This window comes from Nannospalax galili, unplaced genomic scaffold, assembly GCF_000622305.1.
Source record: "Nannospalax galili isolate Female #2095 unplaced genomic scaffold, S.galili_v1.0 scaffold155, whole genome shotgun sequence".
Lineage (NCBI taxonomy): Eukaryota > Metazoa > Chordata > Mammalia > Rodentia > Spalacidae > Nannospalax > Nannospalax galili.
Window position 1 is genome coordinate 74,940 of NW_008339923.1, and position 22,649 is coordinate 97,588.

The window sequence follows — 22,649 nt, forward strand, 5'->3', positions numbered from 1 at the left end:
GACACATTTTATCTCTAAACTTTGCAATGGATCCCGATTTCATTCAGTGAAGACTAAACTTGTGAAAGCCGACATGGCTGCCTTATGTGCCAGAACTCACTCCTTTCACACCTCACCTGCACCTACAACATGGCTGCCTTGTGTGCCAGGACTCACTCACTTTCCTTCTTGCTCACTCTTCCTAGCTCAGCTGGTTCATAGTACTTTCTGGAATGTACCAGTACTCTCCTGCCTTAGGATTGTTGGCTGCTCTGCAGACATCCAACCATTTTAAGTTTATGATTTCAAAACTTAAAAGGCAACCCTTTTAAGTTTATGATTTCAAAAGATTCTCTAAGTAAGGGTTATCCTAAAATTCCATTAAAAATTGCAACTCTTAGAGCAGGCGAGATGGCTGAGTGGGTAATGGCTGTGCTGTGTAAGCCTGATGATCCTTGGAGCCCATGTAAAGGCAGAAGGAGAGAACCAACTCCACAAAATTGTCCTCTGACTTCCACAAGCGTGCAGTGGCATGTACACACACACACACACACCACAATAGCAGTAAATAAATTCTTTAATGATAACTCCTTCATTCAGTATTCCTGGTCATCCTTGCTCTGCTCCATCTTCTCCTCAGTACTTATCATCACCTGAATCCTTTCCTACCTCATAATTACTGTTTATTGCTCACCCCTCACCCCCTATCAGAATACAAATTCCATTGTGTTAAATGATACATGCCAAGGGTCGCCAACAACATCTGACCTCTAACAGAGATGCTTAAGTATTGAAAGAATGTGATGGCATTTTATGCTAAAAATTATTCCTTGGAATAAAATACTTATTTATATCATGGTCTGGCCAAAAGGATAAATATTTTATGGTCCCTGAAAGATGCAATTTATTGCTCTATAAAATGTTCACATCATATATTCGGCAACAATGTAAATTTTCTTGTTTTCCCCACAGTCTCACTAAGCATGGATTTGTATTGTTTTCAAACAAATCGCCAATGTATTGGACCAATATGGACCAGATCTACTTCTAAGAAAGGCAACAAATATAAACTTGGCATCAAAAATCTGATAGATTATTCCATATATTCAAGAGGGTGATATAAAATTATAAGATTTTTGGAAAGTCATCATATATGCCTTTGATGAAATCACATTTTTTTTCAAAGAAAAAAAGACACTAAGTAACAAAGTAAAAAAAAACATTGCCAAAAGCTCATGGAGGACATTACTGATATTTAATTAACTAATCTACATTAAAATGTGATATGTTTAGAGAAAGTTCAAAGAAGAAAAGTGGTCCTGTTCTGGCCATAACAGGGCTGCTACACTCATAAACTTACGGCAGCTGTGGTTGCCTGCACAAGACCTGCACAAGACCAAGCCACTCAACAGTCCAACGTGGATAGAGGAGGGGCTCCTGAGGCCTCACTCCTAGCTGAGGTGCTATTGTCAGTTGATGGCCCCTGAAGGAGGGTCAGTCTTCTTCTGCAGTGTGGTCCATGGTAGACTGTCCATGCTCCAGTGCATGGTCTGTACCCATGTGCATATGGGCACCACTAATTGGACTAAATGAGAGAGAGGAAAGAGACAGAGGGAGAAAGAGAGAATGGAATTTGGAGGGGTATGGGAGGGGAGCCCTGTAGAAGATGGAGGAGGGAAAAAGAGGCAGTTATGACCTAAATCCATTGTATATATGTATGAAACTACCAAAAAATAAGATCTAAACAGAAAATAGAGAAACAGGGTTCTTCTTATTATATTTTAGCAAGGGTATTTTATTTTTCTATTAATTTCCTGACATAAGACAGGAATAACTTTGACAGTACCTCTCTCATTTGTGTCTCTAAGACATGGTTAGATAGCCTACAGTAATGTGTGGCAACTGCTCATTTATTTGAAAGGGAAATAGCTCTTTTTTTTTTTTTTTTTTAACTGTATGTCTCACATTGCTGATTCTCCAGGGTTGAAATTTAAACTAAAAGAGACCCAGAATTTGGACTGATGGTGGGAGTTTCCTGGGTCAGCCTTGTGTAGTTCTTCTATGACTCCTGAGCTTGCTAGGAGGAAGCCCCATGTAAGAGTAGGATGGCTCATGAGTAAGAATGAGGGTGGCCTCAGGCGCTGAACTGTATCAAGAACACTGAAAGAATTAAAGGTCAGCTGCTGTACTGAGAGATTATCCTAGAGTCATAAGAACAATGACAGAGAGAACAGGGCTCTGAGTCAAGACCACAACTACACAAAGGGTCATGGTACACTCACTCGATGGTGTCACACCAAAGAAGAAGGGTGTGATTTACAAAAGGAAATTCTTCTATATTCCTAACCATTTTTTAAAAATTATTTGTTTTCTATTTTTATTTTATGTGTATGAGTGTGTTGCCTGAATGTATGTAAGTGGCCCCATGTCATGCAATACCTACACTGGATCCCATAGAACTCAGTTACAAACAGTTGTTAGCCACCATGTGGATGCTAGGAACCAAACCCCAGTCCTCTGCAAGAGCATTTTAAAACCCCAGAAATTGAGCTTACAGCCTTACATATGCTAAGCAGGCACCTAAGCACACTGCTAAGCTATACTCCTAGCCCTACTTGGCTATTTCTAAAATTTAGTTACACATAACTAAAGCAGTAAAAGTACATTTTCTTGTTGTTCATCCCTGAAAATCTTTTTAAACTGTAAAATATAAGAGGCTTTAACCAGTGGTGATTGAAAAGTCTGAGACTTTTGGCCTCCTGGATTGTTTCTTTCCTACATTTAGTCTGTATTTGGCCTTTACATATAGGTACTAAATGCTACTTTAATTTACATAACCATTTTAATCCACTAATCAAACTTGTAAACAAACTGGTCAATATTACAGTTATTAAAAGTGATTGCTGAAACCCCCAAGTGAGAAACAACTTATCCAAAATGTTTGACAACTATCCCACTTAGATTAATCTTTCTTCATTTTTACTGTTAGTAAAGGGTTTTTAGCAATTTTTCCATCAAAAGTAGAATTGTCATTTTCCTTTCCTTTGATCAGAGCATTCAGTTCCAAAGTCCTGCAGCTCTAGAAAAAAAATTTAGAAATAGAAATTTATTATATAACCTTACAACAGCCCAGAGACAGCACAGGGCAAAGACTTGGGAAGACTCAGATCTGAATTTCAAGTAATACAAAGAAAATGTGTAATTCAGCAAGTAACACTCACTGAACTTACAGTAACATGACTCACAACAAGAAAATTGTTCCATAAAATATGCTGAATGGGAAATGATTCAGTGAAAATATTATTCTGAACAAGCAATTACTGAGTGAAGGTATTACCCTCAGCAGACAATTACTCAGTGAAAATATTACAGGGAGCAGGCAAATATTCAATCAAACACTTGACAAGGACAGCAATTATTCAATAAACAATCATATAATTGTACTCAATGGGGCATGTTCGCCATACGGCATACAAATCATTCACAGACACAAGGATGGTGCTCTGGCTGTTAAAAATGTAGATAATTTATGATACTCATTTGTCTTTGTTGAGATAATTTCATTTCCATTTTACTTTCAAGTAAACAACATTAAAACACATATACAACCATTCTAAACATCATTTTTCAAATATACCCTTTTAGGTTTTTGTCCTCCTGTCTTGCATGATTCACGTCCTTTTCTTTCCATTTTTCTCTTATTTCTTTTTCTTCTGGGTGTTTTATTCCTCTCTCACTAATTTATTCTTTTTCTCATAATCTATTTTACAGAGTAAAGCTGAATATTAAAAAGCCCATGTTTATTATTAAATTTTATTCCCTAAATCATTTGTGAATACATTTTGTAGGAAGAAACATCACCAGCAGCTGTTTATCACATAATTGATAGGTTGTGGGTATGATTTGTATTACTAGATCCAGTCACAATTTAACCTTCAAGAAGTTTATAAGTTAAGTGGATACAACAAATAAATCAATGAACATGCTCACTGAGCAATACTTATTGACTGCATACTCCTTGCCAATCCCTAAGCTAAGACATATATTTAACAATTCCTGTTCTTAATGGCTACACAGGACTAATGGGAAAGACTGACCCACAAACCAAAAACATCAGTGTAACATGAGAATGGCAGAGGAAGTGCACATAAGTGAGTAGCGGCTCAAAGAACTGTGTTTAACAGAAGCTATCTTGAGGCAGTGGGGCCTGAGCCAAATCTAGACGACATATGAATATTTATGCAGGTAAAGAAAGGTGAGAAATATGTCCTAGGAGACAACACAGGATGAGATAGGCCATGCAGGCATAAACTCCATGACAAGTGGGGGACCCACATGCAGTGCAGATTTTCAGCAAGTGACCCAGTATGGAAACAGTGAGGGAAGAAGAATACAGACACAATACACAGTAAGGTAACACTCTACCTTTCCTTTCCCTTAAAACACTCACGGGATGTATGGGTTTTTGTTGTTGTTGCTGTTCATTTTCCAATTTGGAAAGGAAATTGAAGAGATGAATTCTCCTCATCCATATCCCACAGAGGGAACTGAACAATGGTGAATAACCAGAAAAGAAAGTGTTTGCTTCAAGACATGATGAAAAGAATTTCAAGAACGGCACATAGGTCTGGAAATACATGGGAAAGATATGGAAACTGGGATCATAGGAGCACAGAGGACTGAGGGGAATGGAAGGTTATGTGACACTTGGCTGCAGGACATGCCTCAGGGTAAGTATAGGCTTGCATAGGGCTCTAGAAATCCCACCACATTCTAGGGAACTGTCATGTTTTCCTAGTGTCCAAAAGGATGGCTGACATCAAATTTGCTTAATCATTCAAGTTTGCTGAGGACTCCAGTGGACATTAGCTACTTTTGCCATCTAGTGTGCATTTACTCTTCTGTTGCTAGTTACAGCCCCAGCTTCCTGAACAGGAGGATGAGCTCTCCCCCAGGTTCATTTGTAATCCTTCATATGCCATAATGGGTGCCAAGAGCCTTGCCGTACACTCCTTGCTGGCTATACAAGCAGGCAGTCCAGTTCACTTCCCAAACCGCTCAGTGCATAATCTCCTGTGCAATGTTAGACCCAATAAAAGACTTTTCTTTGGCATTTTCTTGGCTACTTTTGAACTTTATCACGAATAGAGAGGTCTGAGCTGTTGACATGAAAGAGAAAGGGCAACAGCAGCAGCAGCAGCAGCAGCAGCAGTGTTAACAAGTAGTCAGCTGAAGTTTTCCAGAAAGCAACTGAGTGTAGAAACAACTGAAGCAGAAACAGCAGGGCACAGGTAAGAAACTATCGATTCTGTCCATTGAAGAGTTCAGGAGACCTACCAAGCCTTAAGGACCAACAGTCCCAATGTTCTCAGGCCAAGAGCTGTAACACTAGCCTCTGTCAAGATCCAAAGATGCTGACACTCCTGTGATACCATTTCTGTAACAGAAACTCAAGAGTCCCAGCTCCCAAACCTGTGACTGAGCTGTGACACTAGCAGCTGCTTCTGCTGCTTGATGCTGCTTCTGCTCAATGATGCTACTCACAGCTGCAGGGAGTTAAGGAAAAGCAACTGCTAACTGTTGTGGCCTCCTTGTGGTTCAAGTGCTCAGCAGAATGCCACCAGTCTGAGTACACAGACTTATTTGGTCTCTAGAGCCTTAAGCAACAAACTCTGATCCCTCAAGGCTTAGAGCTTGAAGCCTCTAGATTTGCCTGTCCAGCCCCTAGGCCAAGGACACTCAAAGGCTTGGACTTCCAATGCAAGAAACATGTCTGCTCATCTTCGTAAAATGCCCATTCAGATAGAGCAAAAGCATCCAGCAAGCCAACCGGTAACATTTCTAAATTTATTACTACAAATCATAGGTACCAATCGAAGTATTCTGAATCAATACAAATTTCTATAATACTCTATGTATTAGTCACTTTTGTGTTGTTGTGATAAAACACCATGTCCAAACACAACTTAGAGGAGAAAGATGGTTATTTTGGCTCACAGTTCAAGAGGGATGGAGTTCATCGTGGTGGGGAAGGCATGGCAGCAGTCAGGGGAAGCAAGGAAGCAGGGCTGCAAGCTGGCTGGTCACATTTCATCTACAGAGAGAGAGAGAGAGAGAGAGAGAAACTAGGGTGAGGCTATAAACCTCAAAGCCACCTCCAGTGATGCACTTCCTCTAACAACACTCCATCTCCTAAAGGCTCCACAACTCTCCCCAAACAGTACCACTAACTAGGACCAAGTATTTAAATACATGAGCCTATGGGGGATGTTTCCCATTCAAATCACCACTGTCTATATTGAAGAGAAATTCAATAAACAACAATTTTCATTTAATGCATCCCCTTCTTACAAGACAAAATTGAACATATCTAGCTAAATGATATTTTAAAGCTAGTAATCAATCATTAGTCATCCACTCAGAAATGTACTTTAACTGGGCGTGGTTGTGCATGCCTTTAATCCCAGTACTCTCTGTAAGTTCAAGGGCAGCACAGTCTACATAGTGAATTCCAGGCCAAACAAAGCTACACAGTAAGACCCTATCTCAAAAAATTATACTTAAAACAGTGGTTATGACTGCAAAAAAAAAAAGCAGAAACAGAAAAGGTAGCCCAAGAAACATCAGACATTAACATAATCTTCACACCACTTTCCAGACACTAACAACATATAGTCTCATAAATCTGAGGTATTCCAACTTAAATGAATATTAATATTGGCTTATATGATAAATCAACGCATAATCTTACCTGGTTTATAAAAGACCTAGACGTGGTATTTAATATAATCACCCATATCCGTTTCTTTATTTAAATATGTTTTTAATAATCCTGAAAATATAAGGTCCAAGAATTACTGTAACTCGGCTTATGTAAGAGCTGGAATGATTGCTACAAACGCACTGTCTATTTTAAGGCTCACAATAACTGGATAGACATTATATATTACAAATTCATGGCCTAATTATTAATTACATTATTTATTTAAATTACCTGATTAGCAGAACGGTGTTGACATTAATTACTGAAATCAAAAATGCAGATTATAATTGTCATTTGGTACCATCTTCCCTTCGTCAGATTAGCCTCTGTTTAAGCATTTTCCCTCTCAGGGGGAAAAATGAATTGCTCTTCCTCCCTACTCCACATTCTAATAATTATGCTCGGTGCCTATTCCAAAAGGTCTAGACAGTCATATTAACAATGGGAGATTTTCTGAGCTCTTCGGAAAGTTCATGACTCTCTGATCCTCTTGAAGGACAATAGGTAGAAAAGAACGTTGTTCAGGACATTATTCATTAAATTTTGTAACCCTTAACTGTTTGAGTTGGAAGTATATTATTATCATATATCTCAATTACCCTTATTTGAATCCACACATTTTAAATTAGCTCAAATATTTTTCCTTTTAAATTAATGATAAAACATTGATCAGTTTAAAAAATCAATTTTTAAAAATGTTTTATAAATATTAATTACAAGAGTTACCTTCTGTTAGGAGTTACTAAGAGAAATGATGCTTTACAAATGAGGTATGTTCAGGTATCAAATAAAAGTCATCATGACTCCCGGCCTACAGATATGGTATTTATTGTTCACGAGGATATGAGGCAGTCTGAGATTCCTGGAAAATGGGAATTTGGGACAAAAGGAATAAGGGTTAGTCAAACAGAAAGAATCTCCCTAGGATTGAAAGTCACATGGAAATAAGTTTGGCCATAGAGACAAGATTCTAAGACATGAACTATCTATTTCAGACACATGCACAGAACAGGGAAGAGGAGAACACCACGATAATAACACATCCTGAATGAAGTTTAAATAATACAAAGAGAAGCCCAGGAGATTATTGGACATAAAACCTGGGCATGAGGCACTTCCAACACCTAACTTGAAATACTAGACCCTTAAAATTCAGCTGAATTTAAAAGATGAGGGTTCCAGGGCTGGGAATGTAGTTCAGTTGGTTAAATACCTGCCTAACCTGCTTGAAGCTCCCAAGTTTGATCTCCAGCACCCCATAAACTGGGCATGGTGGTACATACCTATAATCCCAGCACCCAAGAGGTGGAGGCAGAAGGATCAGGAGTTCAGAGTCATGCTTAGCTGCACAGTAAGTTTGAGGACAGCCTGGGATACATGAATCACTGTCCAAGAAGATGGAAAGAAAAAGAATAAAATCAGATGAATTCCATGGGTGGATTCTACTAAAAGCACAGGAAGGAGATGCACAAAACACTCAAATAGTTTTCTGTGCATGATTTCAGTGATTTTTTTCATGTCTGGTTAATTTTACGCACCATGGAGTCGTCTCTGAAATTTGTTTATCTTTAAGCATATTTTCAACTATTATGCTTCGGGAATTTTTACTGTGTTTTCTGAATGCCTAATACTTTTTGTTTACTTTTCAAACAGTTTTTTTTATTCGTGATTTCTTGTCCACCAATTATCCACACCATGCTGTTACTGCTGCCTTCAGGAATTATATATTTTTCTCTTTTAGTTAATGTTTTCAAGAAGTGGTAATACATTAATATATATTATGTGCCCTAGAGTGTTTTTATAATTTATAAAACATTAACTTTTTTTACTTTCTATTTAACATTTTCATTTAAAATTCATACCCATGCACTGATACCAATTTTAAGATTTAGCAATGTTTTATCATTATCTACTATGCTTAACTTATATTCAAATAACAAGCCTCAGTTTTAAAATACTGTAGTTTAGGTAGGTATTGTGGCATAGGCCTGTAATCTCAGCATTTGGGAGGTAAAGGTAGGAAGATCAGAGTTCAAGGCCATCCTAAACTACATAGCAAGCTTGAGGCTGGCCTGTGGTTTATGAGACCCTCTCTCCATAGATCTTCCTCAATGATAAAATACTTTAAATACCACTATGTTACACAAGTAACCTAAAATAATGTTTTCATGTCTAAATCATTAAAATTCTTACTATCAGAGCCATCATTATACTTTTCACCTTAATAATTTATGGTCAGTACTATTAATATTTCATAAAAAGAAGATAAAGAATTCCTTGTCAAGGTGAACACATGATCACAGTTGAGAGGTTATAAAACACTTGATTTAAAATACTTGGGGCCTAAAAGATATCTCAGCAGTTAGGAGCACATACCACTCTTACAGAAGACCTGAGTTCAGTTCCAACACCCATATTGGGTGACTCACAACTGCCTGTAATCCAGCTCCAGGGGATCTAAAACCCTCTTCCAGCCTCTAAAGGCACCTGAAATTATGTGCACATACTCACAGCTGACATATACACACTAATCCCCACAGCTGACATACATACACATATACCCACAACTGACATCTACACAAATCTTTAAAAAATAAAATATAATCCATTTGTTGTTTCTACCAGCTCAAGTTTTATAAATACACTCTAATTTTTCCTATCTTTGCTTCAGACTACCAATTTCTTATAATCAGAAAGCCACACACTGGGTTCAACAATAGAATCAAAGAGATAAGAATTTTATACATTGAAGCAGTGAAGCCACACCAAGGGGTGCTAGAGAAATTATTCAAGCTTTTTGCCACACATCTGTTCTACTAGTTAGGAGAGACCAAGCCTTCAATGGGTTAGTTTCTCCCTCTATAATATGAGAGGACAGGGTATTGAGTTATATGAAGATACACCATACGGTATCCTATAAGTGTTCATTCTGTACCCTCTTTTTCTATTTCAAGAAATGCAAATAAAGATGCCTTAATTTACAATGGTATATGTCCTGATAAACATATCATAAATTGAAAATTACAAAAACTGAAAATGCATTTAATACAATAACTCTATAAAACATCAAAGCTTAATTTGTTCTTTCTTAAATGTGTTCGGAATATTTACATTAGCCTACACTCGGGAAACATTGTTTTATACAAGGGCCATTTTAAAGTATTGAGGGGCTAGAGCAATGGCTCGGTGGTTAAGAGCAGTGGCTGCTCTTCCGGAAGACCTGAGTGGTTCCCAGCACCCACATGGCAGATAACAATTGTCCCTAACTCCAGTTCCAAAGTATCTGATGCCCTCTTCTGACATCCAAGCATTGCACACACAGTACACTTACTTACATGCAGAAACACATACACACACACACACACACACACACACACACACAAAAGTAACATTAAAAAATAAAGTATTGAACAGCTCATGTAATTTATTGAACACTATACTGAAAGTGTGAAGCAGAATGGTTGCATAGGTACGCCTTAAGTTGAAATGTCAGTATGTCAGAATGTCAAGTTGAGATCATTTATACATAAAGCACTACACAATTCAAGCACTATGGTCAGCACCCTGGGAAATACAAACTAAGTGTGAGAGGATTTACTCACAGAAAGAAGCAAGAGTTTTATTCTACATTGAATATTGCTGGAGGGATGGATTCAGCAGAAATACACTCAGACGATGGCAATTTTTAAAGCTACTTCTAAGACTCGGTGCTTACTAGTAGGATAAAATGGAAAGAATGTTTTTTAATCCCATAATACCCTGTTCTCATCCAAGTCAACTGAAGTTTTCTTCAGATATATATATAGATATAGATATAGATATAGATATAGATATAGATATAGATATAGATATAGATAGATAGATATATAGATATAGATATAGATATAGATAGATAGATAGATATAATAGGACTCAGCAAAGTTGAAACAGGTCAAGCTATGTTCATTCTCTCTCTATGCCTGTCTTTCCCCCAAGATAAATGATAGATATGGTAAAGGGGTCTTACTATAGACAAGAACCTCTGAGAAATTCTATAAACCTTATATTCAGAGGAAGAAGAAACAGTTGTGTTTCCAAAATCAGATATGCTTTATATTTTCTAACCATTGGCAATTAGACTTCCTAATAAATACAATATCATTAGCTACTTGATCATATCAACCCAAGATGTGAGGAACCCAGAAATGAACTTTAAGCTCCATGTAAAAACCGAGCACTATATGAGACAGCCATAGAAAAAGGACACCTGTGCTGCAGAAACATCCCTCCCACTCTTGTCTTGGAAGGACAGAATCCAGCAAGTGCTTTTTGCTCCTCAGATGCAAGGTCCCTTTTATATAGTTGATTTCCTCATTACTATAAATAGAGGAAATGAAGGGCCCCGAAAGTAGAATAATTTTTTCATACATCAATTCACACATAGCATATTTTATGCTAAAATCCTCTACTTGTTTGTACCAATTGTTGAAATTACTGACCTGTTGTGTTTGTCGGAGATTATACAGGCATGCCATATACCTATAACAATTTATAGATGGTAAATAGTTATACCACAGATCTAAAGCATTTAAAACCACAAAATTTAATTCACATTATAGAATTCTATATGTCATAAGCCCTCAATTACTGCAGTCCTTATAGTAGGCTTTGTCCTTAACAATCAATTGTAAGCTGCAATTATCATAAGTTAAAAGTGTTTAACATAGTAAACAGCAACCTACTACGAAGTACCTGATGTTTCTCAATACTCTACAGTTTGTAGAGTAGCTGGGTGGGAGCTGATGTTCTGGGCTTCTTGAGAAACTGTTGTGGCCTCCATCACTAGCTTTAGAAAACATGAAAATGTGAAGGCCAAATTGAGCTATGTAGAAAAACTTTTTTTCAAGAAAATTACAAAATTCAAAGTCAAATTTGTATTGGAAACTTTTTTTTCCACCATTATAAAGTGAAAAGATCCTAATATGAACCATCTATATTTATTTTCATGTATAATGATGAGCCACTGGTTTTCATGTGGATGAGACAGGAATGGGAGTTTAGTGTATCAAGATCTCCTACAGAATAGATTCAAATATTTCAAAATATTGTTGCGCCAAGTTTCTGGGATAAGGGGTGGGTAGCGAAAGCATAGTTAACAAGAGTGGGTCTAAGAGCTTCTACTTAGTTATATATTACTAACACATTACTCCAAAGCCTAACCATATAACACGCATCAATTCCACTGTAATTTGTGTGGGTTATGTACATGGGAGCAGCCTAGAAGAATTCTCTGCAACACTTCTTAGGTTGCCATTAGGTGTCAGTCAGAGCTGTAGTCTCATCAATTAGCTCAGCTTCAGGAAGACTGAGAACAGGCTCTCTCACCAGAATATTAGCACAAATCAGTTATCGGAGTGTTTTTGGATTGAGGATTCAGTTATTTAGGCACTGATGGCTGGATGGCCTTGGTTCTTTGGCATAGAGACCTTTCCAGAGAGCATCTTGGACATAACAACTGGCCCCTTCAGGGGTGGCAACTGATGGTGGAAGAGGGTACAGTAAGGAAGAACATTAGAAGAAAGTGATCCTCTTTAATACTTCAGTCATAGAATGGATTCCCATCCCTGGTGTGTCCCATTCTTTCTCTGAAAAGCAAGTCACAAAATTGCATCCAAGAACTTACACAGACCCCCATGTCATTAGAAAGCAAGAATCCCCATTATAACAAAAGTTTCCTGTTCCTCCCTCTGAAGGACCACAGGACCCCCTGTCTTGCCCCGTCTCTCTTGTTTCTAAAAAACAGATTGAGGTCACTGCCTGCTGTAGCCTTTGCTGAAAGTACTCAGAAAAGACTTGAAAAAGAAATTTGCATCAATCAGTCTTGAATTTTTTTGTGAAAAAGCAAAAATCAGGGGCTTTTACTCATGTTTTTTGAGAACAAAAAGACTAACCAAAAGGTAGGGGAAGGTGAACTCTTAGGGAAGATGAAGTTTTATTTCATTTTTCCCATTTCATTCCACCTTCTCAATGGCAGAACTTATTAGGAGTGGGATATGTGTTGAGTACATATGAGTCTCTTGGGCCATTAACAAAAATTCAGTCATTCTGTTCAGGTAATTATTCATTAGAGACCAAAAAGAGCTATTCACTGTCCCAGACAATTAGACTGTATGTGGAAATCACCTAAAGACAATACGATTAATACCACAGTTACTTGCTTAAAATCTCACTAATTATTCTTGCACTTCAGTTTCCATAGTTACAAATCTGTAGCTGTTCAGAATAAACTGATACACATGGGAACCCTTGCTCTGGCTTTAACATCGGAGCAATTTCAGAGGCAGGATGAGCATGAACCGCAAGGAAAAAATGTCTTCCTTAATAGTTTGTATGTCCTGGTTGCTGTCATCATTCCCAAACCGCCATTAATATTGACTCATGTCCATCAAAGATATCAATGGAAATCTGCAGCAATTCAGATATTAGCACAGAAAAAAAAGATTTCCAACACATACCAGTAACACTTTAAAATTTATTTGAGACGGGAGTTATTCTCTGCCTTTAAATGCAGCTCATATAAGTATTGTTTCACTTGGAGTGCTACTTCAAATTCTTTCTTCTTAGAGGAGAAATTCTGTTAGGCAGGTTTTTAATTTTTTTTTCTTTTCACTGAATTTTTGGGATTTTCATGCAATATAATTTGATGGTGTTTAGATCCCCTCCCCTATCCATGCCTCCCCTTACTGCCCCCACCCAATTTAATGAGACATTATATATGTGTATATATATAATGTGTGTGTGTATATATATATATATATATATATAGAGAGAGAGAGAGAGAGAGAGAGAGAGAGAGAGTCAGAGTCTAATTTGTGTCACCAAATGTCCTTCAGTGTGAGTCCACAGAAGTCTGGTTAACCTACCAATAGTCCCATAGTTGAAAGAAACTATATCTGATCATCCCATCAGTCATCTGTTGCCATAGTTTCCTCAGGTGGGGTCGGAGTTTTTTTAACCACTTCCTCATATCTATGATGGGAACTGTTTCTGATCTGTGCTTGCATGGGACTTGTGCATGCTGTCACAGTTGTTGTGAGTTCATGTGAGTAACTGACCAGCTGTCTGGAAAACTCTGTTTCCTTGTGGTCATCCACCACCTCTGGCTATTACAATCTTTCCACACCTTCTTCTGCAATGATCCCTGAGCCTTGGGAGGCAAAAGTTTAATACAGGTGTCCTATTCAAGGGTAAACACTCTGCAGTCTCTTGTTCTCTGCACATGAACAAATTATGGGTTTCTGTGTTAATCATCTGTTTCATAAGGAAACTTCTCTAGTGAGAACTGAGAAATACATTAATCAATGGATATAATATTAAGTCATTAAAAGTCAGCTTAATGTAATAACTAGTAGAAAATTAGGATTAGGTGTCCCCTGTGTCCTCTAACCTCAGCTTCCTAAGCTTGATATCAATGTCAGGTATAGGCTCCATCCTAGGAAGCAGACCTTAAATCCAATTAAAGAGTGGTTGTTTACTCCCATAATATTTGTGCCATTATTGAACCAGTGGACCTATTTTGGCAGAACAGCTGTTGCCGTAGTTCACAGGACTTACAGCTTGGTGAGGATGATGATTATTTTCTCTTTCCAGTAGCTTGCATAGCACCTTTCAGCACTATGAACACTAGCCAGTAGAGATGAAGGTCTGAAGTCAGGACAAGCATGATTTCTTCTTCTTTGTTCTATAGCTCATACATGTAGTGCCTTCAGCAATAGGGCCTTACCATTTAGTTCTGGTGGGTAACAGAGAGCAGGGACAATGACCAGTACTTTTTGAGTGTCTATGGGAGCCCTGGTCAACAGCTTCTAGAGATGGAATTCATTCCCGGCATTGAGGGATTTATTTTCTTCCTTTATTACCCTATGATGACTAGAAAGGGCAATGCCTCACTGTTATAGGATAACTTCTTTAATCTCTTTTTTTGATATATATGCATAGAGTTTAAGAAGCTTCTGTAATGGTAGGTGTCCATATGACTTTTTCTAAAGGCCTTTAATGTTACTCATCTTTCTCCAAACACCCTCCTCTGCCCTGCCCTCCCACCCCATTTAACCCACCCTAATCTAATGTTCCCCCTTTCCCCTTCATATTACTGCATTCTACCACCCTTCCCAAGAATCTCCCAACCCACCTAGCCATGGTCATTTATTAGTTTCTGACCTCTATAAATTTTCAAATTGAAATATACATATCTAAGATTTCAAAGCTAGCATTCAGCTATGAGAGAGAACATGTGATCTTTCTGATTCTGGGCAAGTGATACTGGGCAAGTAGTGATGCTACTTAGCAGTGATGCTGAATTCAAGCTTACCTCACTCAGGATGATTGTTTCCAGTTCCATCCATTTATTTTTCAAATTTCAGTTTTTAAGAATGAATTATATTCCATTTTGTATGTGTACCATACCTTCATTATCTAGTCATCAGTTGATGAACATTTAGGTGGCTATTATAAAAATGGCAGTAACGAACATGAATGAATAGGCATTTCTACTATAGAAATATAGTTGAAATATAGGCAGTTATTTTTTAAAGCTTATATGTATTGGGATTCGACCTTGAACCAGAACTCTGTCTTTGAGTCCTCTTGCTAGAAGGAAATGAAGGAAAAACATCCCTTGATCACCTTGCCCAGTAGTGATACTGGGCAAGTAGTGATGCTACTTAGCAGTGATGCTGAATTCAAGCTCTCAAGAGGTAGTCGGGGACTAGACACCAGCTCCTGCCAGAGTAACCTTGCAAGGAAGCTGAAACCTCAGAAAGCCACTCTGAACTTGTGGAGACATTAGGCGTCCATTTCCTGGAATTTTCTGACCTCTTGGAAGTTCGGCTCATGATATAATGACTAAATACCATGATTCTTGATTTGTTTTTTCTTTTTAATATTTTATTAATTATTTTTATTTTATGTACATGAGTGTAATCCCTGATTGTAAATAGGTGTACCCATGTTGTGCAATGCCCACAGAGATCAGAAAAAGTCATCAGATTCCCTGGGACTGGAGTTACAGATGATTGTTAGCAGCCATGTGGGTGCTGGGAATTGAACCCAGTCCTCTGCAACAGCAACCAGTGCTCTCAATTGCTGAGCCATCTCTCCAGCCCGATATTTATTTCTTGATTCTTTCTTCACATTCTTTTCTTTCTTTCTTTTCTTTCTCTATCACATCTGCTAAGCACCTAACAGGCTGGATTCTTTGGTTCTTTCCAACTCTAACCCTTTCCTCAACTTAGTGTCTGAGAGTAGTTGTCTTCCGTTTGTAATGACGTATGTTTTCAGACTCCAGTTCAAGCAATACCTACTTGAAGCACTCTGACCATTGGTATTAAAAACTTCTACTTCACATAACAGAGGCCCCCAACATAGAAACCCATTTATTTTAATCAAAGCACTGACCTAGCTTGCCTATCTTCATATTCTTTTGATGCCTCACTTGTCCAGCAGAATGTGAATGCTATAAAGATAGAGCCACATTCGACCATTTTGTTGTTATATAAGCTCAGTACCCAGCAAAGTATTTGGGACACAGCCATCATTCCATAACTATATACTAAATTGTTCATTTTTCCAACTTTTATTTTTGCAAATTCAGTATAGTCTGAGTGCGTGTTGTACATGAAATTTTCAAAGAGAAAGCATGGAGGTTTATGCTCAAAGAAATGTTTATGTGACGATGAAAACGTTTTAAATGCACTAAAAGGAAATGTATAGAGTGTATTATCCCATTTATATGTTGAAACTTTCAAGATTAATTAGTTACAAGGCAGGATGAGAATATGGATAAAGGAACTAGTTGTGCTTACTTTCTGTCACAGAAAAGTCTTTGGCAGTTACAAAGCACATTTTAAGGAAACAGTACTACTGCCTTTTATGTAATTCAAGGCTAGCATCTGAATGATGGTACCAGATTCTTGAGAATGAACCAAAGGAGCTGAGCACCACATGAAGTGAAAGGAAATTCATTTTTACTTCATAGAGAATTCTTGAATACCCTTAAATGTAACATATATTAACAAGGTTGAAATAACATAGTGTGCTACTAGATAGCATGATTTCTTCTATTATCTGGCTCTTCCTGGGAACCAAGAGAAGAAATGCAGTAAATCAAATTAAAGGTGTTCTGAGTTCAAATTCTGGCTTAACCAGAATTTGACACAGGAGCTAGGGAAACCAACTTTATTAGATGTTAGTTTCTTATGTGCAAATATCTTGGTTAAAATCCTACAATATAAAGAAGTTAAAGAGCTGTATTGACTATAAAGGCCACATGATGAAAAAAGTAAGGTGGATTTTTTTTTTCAGAGATGATAGATAAAAACATGTCTTTTTGCTGTACTGTTTTGTTCACTGAGCCAGAGTCTCACTCTACAACTCATATCAAGTCTTGAGTTCATGATGTAACACAGGGTGAACTGGAATTCACAATAATCCTCCTGTCTCAGTCTCTCAAGCACTGGAGTTACAGATGTAAGCCACCATATCCAGCTAATTTGTCCCTTTTAATTTTAGCAAATTGTGTGTGCTTCAAGGCTGGTAGATTCTGTTTCTTTCTATAGGACTGCTGAGGGGCTAATACACAGAGATTTGTTCCCCCTTACATCACCCTAAAATGAAACATTTGCAATTTAAAATTCTCTTGGTTTATTTTATGAGGGTGAACATAACTTTTAACTTTGCATTAAATACCACTTGAAAATATATACTGTCTTAATTTAGATAATTTCTGATGTTTTCCTTGTATTTGGTACCATCCCAACCCACCTAGGGGTCTCTGTTTTGTATTGAGTGCTTGTCAGTTATGGCCCTTGTGGTCAGTAATGAGAGACATGTGTGCCTCAATTCTCAGCATTTTGCTTTTACTTTGCTTTACTAGGATGAATAGAACTTTTGGAAAGTCTCTGCAAAAAGATTTCTCTGGATGAAGGACAGACATGAGAAGACAGCCAAATCACTTAACCAATCCTGTCAAGGCCTCATAATGTTTCTCACAGACATGATACTATCTACCTGGCAGTCAGGCTTTAGGAACTTTAGGTCACCATCAGTCCTCCTGCTGCTCCCATCTTGACCTTCATTCTGCTCCATTTTAAGTGGAGTAGAGAGTTGGGGTGGCAAATCTTTAGGCTTGCTACCTTCCTGTCCTCACCAAGCAGAAACTAGTCAAATAATCCAGGCATCAGGACCACAGCTGGCATAGCCAGTGATGGTATGTTTAGGCTTATCAGAAACCTGTTAAATGCACTGAAGTGACACTCCTGCCCACTCTCTTTCTCATACTCTGAGAAATGAAGCCTCTCTTCAGAAGTCTATGAGTGTAGGAGCTAATCATCAGGAATGGGAAGCAGACTCTGAGAGACACAAACCAGAAGCTCTATACAGAAACCACAAGTCGGTACAAAGCAGTGATCTTCAGTACCTGTTGGAAGAAAAGAAACAGAGGCAAATAATAGACAAGCCTCTCTGGTCAGTGATACCCTGAAGCAGCAACTAGGGAGTCCCCATGGCACACTCAGTGTTGCTGTCAAATTAGTAACAACTTAGTGTTGCTGTCAGGTTAGTAAAGCTGTAATTGTATCGCAGGTGACATTCCATGCTGGAAAATTGTGTTCTTTAGTCTCTACGTACCCTCACTGTTATAGATTGCTGAGTGTGTCTCCTTCCTGGCCATAACTAATAATGAGGCACTTCAGTTACAGTATCTGGCTCTGTCACTATGCTTCGTCTGCCCTTAGAGTCTTAGGACAGGAGGCCACTGTATTGTTCTCGCTGGTATTCACATGGACTGGATTCTGTCTCCCAAATCCTGATATTATTGTTGGCTTCTCATCGCTTTCTCAGTACTTCTTCCAGATAGTTCTACTGCCAGCTGGCTTGCTGGACTCTACCTATCACCTGCTGCCAAGTTCTCTGAATTCTTGTTCCACCCACCTGGAAGCAGACCTTCCAGATGGTCAAATGTGGGCTCGTCTGCTGGTGTCTTGCCAGGAGATGATGCAGCCTTCTTCCCGTCACCTGTTCTCTGCCTTCCTGCTTTGCCTGCTGAGACCTGACAACATGTTCTGTTTATGACCTGCCCTGGGTTGACCCACCTGGGTGGTCAGAAAACCCTGATACCCCATCCGTAGACTGACTGTTACATTGCTCATTCACGAGGCAATTTCTTTTGCCTTATGTTAGATAACTGCTTAACTGGTTCTTTCACACATATAATGAGTCACCTATTACATTTGAAGGAGAATTTAGGAACGTGCTGATATTGGAAAACCATAAACGACAAAACTGAACTTCTTAGACAGGTGTTCAAGGTTATCTTCTCTCTGCATTCATGAACTCACTGCCCCAGACTCAAAAAGTCTTGCTACTGAATTCCAAAATTTACTCCATGTGTTTCTTTTTCCCTTAGTCTTGAATACTATGCTCTGCTAAATTATAATATCCCCTCCCCAGTCCTCTCTATCATTGTAATCCCACACAAGTGTCATGTAACTCATTAACTCACTTCATAGATAATTTTGAGTAACCACCACTTGCCAAATCTAATATTAGTTGGTAGTCGCTCAAACGGATAGACTTCTTGCTCTTTAAGTTTTAAGGTTTGAGGAGAGTCAAGCATTACGAAAAGAAATGAACTGGAGACTGTTTCTTTCCAGGAAGGCTACATAAAAGTGGCTGCAAATTCTACTAGTACTAGAAAAAGAAACAGAACTTACAGGAGGATGGACTCCTGATCTGAACCTTTACTTAATGGTAAATACATGTTTGACAAGTTTCAGGGAAGGTATTATAGGCAAAAGAAGTTACAGGAGTAAAAGTGTAAATACGTGTTGCATATTTATAGAAAGTAGTAAGTGGCAGGCAGGAAGAGGTTTGTGACCTAAGATGGAGACAGAAATATAAAAACATCATCATATCTTGCCAATCAGCAACTATGTGGCCAGTCTTGGGGATTAGAAAGGTTTTCCAGATTTATCTGGCTCACTCTCTGTTGCAATAATTCTCAGGTCTTCCTCTGTTGCCAAATGTAAAAAATCCCACAAAATTCTAACTCTTCCTTTGTTTCACTACTTTCCAACCCCACTCCTGCTTTTAATTAATCATCTGCCCTCTTCAATAATGTTGGAAGCACCTACATTTAAAAGCTGTAACAGTGAATTCATTCAACAAATGTTCACTTGTTGTGGGTGCTGTGGGATGCCACCATATCTCCCTTTGGGACTCACACACTTAGGTTTTCAGCTTCCAAAATGTTGGCAGCTCATGACTCATAGCTATGACCTATTCAGCAACTGAACTCTGCAAAAGGAAGTTTTTTCTCTCAACATTTGCCCCTTTCCAGGAACAGTTAGCTTCCAATAATTGGAACAGGAAGTACAAAGGCCCATTCCTTTTGTCTGCATTCAGGACAACTCAAACTGTAGAATCAGTAAAGATGCTACTTGTAACTGCAAAACTGCCCACCTCCTCCTGCCCAATCCTGTTTTCCTAATCCCTCCCAGGTTTCATCCATGATTGACAAGCTTCTCACTAAACTACCTGCATGCAAATCTCAGAGTCATGAGGGGCTCTTCCACAAGGAATCAAAGTGCCACTATTTAATGCCAATCATGCTTCCAATAAGAAAAGCTATGAAGTGAATTTTATTTATTAAGAAGAACTAGTAGTCATGCCCCACATGCTTAAGGCAGTGCCGTTTCTGGGAAATATGCTAAGAAGCAGAAGAGGACTCCAGAACCGTCCCCAGTCTGGGGAGCCTGCCACCAAGAGGAAACCTGCTGGTTTACATCCTTCCAAGCGCTCCAGGATTGAGCACAAAATGGAGTGAACTGGTTTTATCCAGTTTAATCATTTCTAGGAGCCTTTAATAACAGCACTAAGTACTTGAGCCAAAGTGGTAAGCTTGCCCTTTTTCAGAGTAAAGGAGAAGGCTGAATCAAGTCTCCATCTTTTTTCAGGCAAAAACTCATACTGGTATTGAAAGTGACACACAATTTGAAACAAGTTCTTTCAGTCTCTGTTAAAGAGGGCCCTCAAGAAATTTGCTTGAGTTTTTTTTTTTTTCCTGGTACAAATACTATTTCATACTGTCCCCTATACATATTATTGCTATATCTTCGTATTATTTTCAATGCAGCTTTCTGAGACTGTTAAGTGATGATAATCAATAACAAGCCTGTGTTGAATCTACAGATCTGTTACTTAAGAAGAGTTACTGAGACGTGGCCATCAGCACTTTTATTAAAAGATGATAATTACTCTTCCCCTGGCACAGAACTAGCCTACTGTATCATCATCCTAGACTGCATTTAGATGGGTATGGGTTTGCAGCTCCTAAGGATAAAATTAAAATCTGAACATTCTCTCACACCAGCACTATTTATCAAAATGACAGTGTGACCATTTTTCTTAGAGCTTAAAATGGCACATTGATGATAATTAATTTAATCTATTTTTTAGTTCACCCTAGTTGCTTGAATTGCTGATGTAATTTTGAAGTTAATCTTTATTTATAATTTCAAGGCTCCTATGGTGTGTAGATTGTCATTCATAAAAAGACAAGTGGTAGACTATGCCAATGAGGAGGAGAGCCTCAATTTAGAAGGAAAAAATGAGCTACGAATCAGAACTTCCTAATTCTATACCTCAAGCTTTCCCATCCATTCTTAGACCAACTTTCAAGTAAATAAAGTTCACTCCTTTTATTAGCAGAGAACAGATCTTTTGCCCAGATAGCTCTAGGAATATGAAAAATTCATACATTTAACATACATCCAATAGATATGTTCTATGAGCCCACCATTTTTCAAAAAACTGCTATAAGTATGACATAAATATAAAGAACCCTATAAGGGAATGGAGAGATGACTCGGTGGTTAAGAACACCGGCTGTTCTTGCAGAGGACCTGGGTTCAAATCGCAGCACCTACATGGTCACTAACAACCATTCATAACTCCAGGGCCGGGGGATCCGACACCTTCTTCTGACCTCCCTGGGCACTGTATGACTTGGGTGCACTTACTTACATGTAGGCAATACACTCATGCACATATAATAAAAATTAAATGAAAAACAATAATATAAAGAACCCTATGGTATAGATTACACTTAAACAGAAATGTTTGCTTGGGGTTTTAATTACTTTTCTCATTGCTGTGACAAAATATCTAACAGAAGAAACTTAAAGGAAGATTTATTTTGACCCATGATTTTAAAGGATCCTGGTGGGGACATCAAGAGTACAGACTCTTCATATGGCTGAGGACCATCAAGTGTGGTGAGGTTCAAGAGTGAGGACAACTTTCAAAGACCCACTTCCGGTGATGAACTTCTACCAGCCAGGTCCCACTTCTAAAGCTCCAGCTTTCAAAGCTGAACTACGAAGTAGCACTACAAGCTGAGGACTGAAAACTCAATACATAAGCCTGTGATGGAGATTCCAGATTCAAACTGTAATAGTGGGTTTCCTCATTGCCCTATCTCAATAGCATAAAAAAGAAGGCACTCCACAGTTAGGTAGTATGTGAGAAAGCAACACATGATCCCTAATGGGAAATTTATGACCCCCAAACATCCTTATAGTTGTCAAGAGCTTAATAGAATCACACACTGATGTATCTTTTTACAGCACAGTATAATGGTTAATATATATATATATATACCAAAAATGTGGGTCAAAGGACATCACGGTCTTTGTGCTGCTGCCTAATAGCTATAAAACCCAGGTATGTGTTTTCATCTCTAGCCTTGCTGACAATTAAATAAGATAATCATGTTGTTCTAGCTGCGTGTCTGTTGCTGTGATTAAAAAAAAAAAAAAAAAAAACTGACCAAAAAAAAATTAGGGGGCAAAAAATTATTTTAGCCCAAAGT